Below are 4,568 nucleotides of genomic sequence, written 5' to 3' on the forward strand. Positions count from 1 at the left end.
TGCCCTGGTTTTATTCCTAATTTAATAAGTGGGAAACAAAGAATTGATAAATACTTTCTGGCTTAAAAACATACAGTGTTTTTTTTTTTTTTTTTTAAACAATGCTTAGCTATGGCTTTTGGCCAATGTTTATGCCTTGCATGTCGTTTGTAAATGTTTTCAAATAAAAAATGTGCAGAGCTGCATTTATTTTTTTGGCCTCAGAGACAGCACAAAAGCTGTTTCCATGCTTATTTTAAGTTAGTTCTGTAAAGATGTGATGCTACTTAAATTTTAAACAAATCAAGGGTCTCAAATAGAGCTGTGTTATATTATCACATCTGGTCATTCTTTGCATTAAAAAAATTATTCCTAATGCTTTACAATGTTCACTACTTGTGCACCCAAAATGTTAATAGCAAACCAATACCCTAATAGGTCCCTGGAGAAAAGAGAATACAGAGAGTAAAGAACAGGATTAAAATACACTTTTATCTCTAAAATTGGTTATTAAAGATTTGGGTTCATGGGTTTCTCTAAGAATCATATGAAAATCATAGATCCTTTTCCAGAGAAATGCACTCATACAATTGAAAAAAATCTGAATATTCAGTAAGGTTCATGCCTCTAGGTTAATAGATTACAGGTTAGAAAATCCTGTGACAAATTGATAGATTTTATATATGATACAGATATATGTACATAAATGTGTATGCATGTACCAATATATGCTATAGGATATACATATATTTAATTTTTTTAAAAGTTCTTTCAAAATTTCTCCAAGAAGTTGAAAGCTTGGAAATCTTGGTCGCTTCTATCTAAGGGGTTGTTTAGGTCTATTGGGTGCCGGTAGATGTACTGACTTCTAGGAAACATTATTTTAATGAAATAAAAGGGTATGTTTAAAATAAACAACCAACCAATAGGTAGTTTATCTAACTGCAGCTGGATGAGACCATCTTACCCTCATCCCTTTAACAGTTTTTGACTTCAAATGTTCATGAAATGCCAATTTTCTAGGTAAGCCTGTAAAAAATGGATATTAGGTCCATTATGTATTCAGTAACATTCAGTTCAAAATGTTTCTAATTTTCCTTCTGATTCCTTGTATGGACACAGAAGAAATTTAGAAGCTGTTTAACTCCAAAATTACTTAGAAATGTGTTATTTAGTGTTTTAATAATTTCCAGGTATTTGGGGGTTTTAAATATTTCTTTTGTTATTGTTTTTAATTTTATTTTTATTATCATCAGAGAACATACTCTGTATGATTTTAATCTTTTGGAATTGGATGTAATTTTGGTTTTCATATAGTTCATTTTGGTAAATGTATTAGGTGCATTTAAAAAGACTGCATTCTGCCATTGTTGGTTATAGTGTTCTATATAGGTCAATTAGATCAAGTTGGTTGATATATCCTTTTTGATTTTTGCCTACTCATTCTATCAGTTACTGAGCATGAAGTATTAAAATTTCCAAACATACTTGAATAATGTCCCTCCAAAATCCATAGCTACCTAGGAACTGTGAACGTAGCCTTATTTAAAATTGAGTCTTGGCAGGTGTAATCAAGTCAAGATGAGATTGTATTGAATTAGGTTGGCCCTTAATTCAATGATGTTCCTTTGTAAGACTAAGGAAATCTGGACACAGACACAGATGGAAGAAGACCACATGAAGACAGAAGCAGTTATTGGAGTTATGAAGCTACAAGCCAAGGAATGCCAAGGACTGTCAACAACAACCAGAAGCTCAAAGAGGTAAGGAAGGGTTCTCCCCTAGTGCCTTTGAGAGTATGGGGCCCTGCTAATATCTTGATTTCAGACTTTTAGTCTCCAGAACTGTAAGACAATAATTTTTTGATATTTTAGGCAAAAAGATAAAAAGATGTCCAGCCATAAAGCTGCCCATGTGATCCTAGACATCCCTGCTACCTGTGTGGTCCCACCGGCACACATGAACCAAGTGATCCAGGTGACCCGGCAGCCAACATGGTCCCCACCCACTTGCATAGGCCTAGATGCGCTTGCAGCCCCAGTCACAGACATAGCTGCTGGCATCTCCTGGAAGTCTACTGAGTCCACCTTGATCAACTGAGTCTACCCAGAACTACTAAAACTACTGACTCTACACAGAACCAAAACTAAAATATCCCACTCAACAGGCAATATATATCAAATCTATAGGAGGGAGGCTCTCTCCACTAAAGCCACTCCAGAGTAATAGAAGAAACAACCACCAGATAACTAGGCATTAACATAGGGATAGTAGAAATATGAAAAGAAAATATGACACTACTAAAGTAACACTATAATTCTCAAATACCAGACCCCATACAACAGGAAACCTTTGATATGTTGGAAAGGGAATTCCGAGTAACAATCTTAAGGAAACTCAGTGATATACAAGAAGACTCAGTTAGACAACACAATGACATGAGAAAATCAATCCAGGACATGAAGGAGGATATTTACAAAGAGATAAGTACCAAAAAAAAAAAAATGTAGCAGAACTCCTGGAAGTGAAAGACTCATTCAACAAAATAAAAACTACAATCGAGAGTATAAGCAGTAGGCTAGAGCAAGTGGAAGAAAGAATTCCTGACCTTGAAGTCAATCTTTTTGAAATAACCCAAGCAGACACAAAGAAAAAAGAATTTTAAAAAAATGAAGACAATTTAAGAGAGCTAGCAGATAACTTCAAGCACACAAACATCCTAATCATAGGTGTTCCAGAGGGGGAGGAGAATGAAAAAGGCATTGAAAACACATTTAATGAAGTAACAGTGAAAATCTTCCCGGGTATTGGTAGAGATATAGACTTCCAGATTAACAGGCTCAGGATTAGCTCTTCTTAAATTGGTTAAAACTCTAAATGAAAAACCATAACAAGAGACACAGAAGGATATTATACAATGACAAAGTAATCTATCCAATGAGAAGACATAACAATCATAAATATATATGCATCCAACATCACAGCACACAGATATATAAAGCAAACACTATGAGACCTAAGGAAAGAGGTAGACCCCAATATGGTAATAGTTGGGTACCTGAGCACCACCATTCTCTCAACATTGGACAGATCATCTAGGCAAGAAATCAACAGAGAAACACAGGATTTAAACCACACTGTAGAACAACTGGACTTGGCAGATATCTACAGAACATTTCTTGTAGCAACCACAGAACATATATTCTTCTCATCTGTACATGGAACATTCTCCAGGATAGACCACATGTTAGGGCACAAATCAAGCTTCAACAATTTTTTTTTAAATTGAAGTTATTTCAAGTATCTTCTCAGACCACAATGGATTACAACTTGAAATCAATAAAAAGTGAAACTCTGGAAACTATATAAACACATGGAAACTAAACAACATGCTCCTGAATGACATGAGTCCAAGAAAAATTAAACAGGAAATCAAAAAATTTCACAAAACTGATGAAAATAAAGATACATCATACCAAAACCTGTGGGATGCTGCAAAAGCAGTACTGAGAAGGAAGTTTATTGCAATAAATGCCTATATCAAAAGAATAGAAAGATTTCAAATAAACAAAATAATGCTACACCTCAAAGAATAGAAAAACAAGAACAATTCAATCCCCAAATTAGTAGACAGACAGAAATAATTAAGATCAGAGCAGAACTATATGAAATAGAGACCCAAAAAACAATACAAAAGACCAATGAAACAAAAAGTTATGCTTTTTTTTTTTTGAGAAGATAAAGAAAATAGACAAACCATTAGCTAGGCTAACTTAAAAAAGAGAGAAGACCCAAATGACAAAAATTATAAATGAAAACAGGGACATTACAACAGATACCACAGAAATACAAAGAATCATTAGAGACTATTATAAACAACTGTAGGTCAACAAATTTGAAAATCTGGAGGAAATGGATAAATTTCTGTACATATACAAACTACCAAGACTGAAACAAGAATGCATAGAAAACCTGAACATACCAATAACAAGCAATAAGATTGAAGCAGTAATCAGCAGTATCCCAACAAAGAAAAGCCCAGAACTGGATGGCTTTACCGCTAAATTCTACCAAATCTTTAAAGAGGAACTAATACAAATTCTCTTCAAACTACTCAAAAAAAGTGAAACAGAGGCCATTCTATCAGACTCATTCTATGAGGCCAGTATCACCCCAATACCAAAACCAGACAAAGATACAACAAAAAAATAAAACTATAGGTCAATATCTCTGATAAACATAGATGCAAAAATTCTCAACAAAATGTTAGCAAACAGAATACAGCAACACATCAAAAATATTATACATCACAATCAACTGGGATTCACCAAGAATGCAAGAATGGTTCAACATATACAACTCAGTAAATGTGATATGCCACTTCAACGAAATCAAGGACAAAAACCATATGATTATCTTGATAGACACAGAAAAAGCATTTGACAAAATTTGACATCCCTTTATGATAAAGACTCTCAACAAATTAGGTATAGAAGGAAAGTATCTCAACACAATAAAAGCTATATATGATGAATCCACCACCAATATCATCTTGATGGTGGGGGTGGGGGCTGAAATCTTTCCTTTTA

The sequence above is a fragment of the Galeopterus variegatus genome, unplaced genomic scaffold (assembly GCF_000696425.1).
Source record: "Galeopterus variegatus unplaced genomic scaffold, G_variegatus-3.0.2 Scaffold85, whole genome shotgun sequence".
Taxonomy (NCBI): domain Eukaryota; kingdom Metazoa; phylum Chordata; class Mammalia; order Dermoptera; family Cynocephalidae; genus Galeopterus; species Galeopterus variegatus.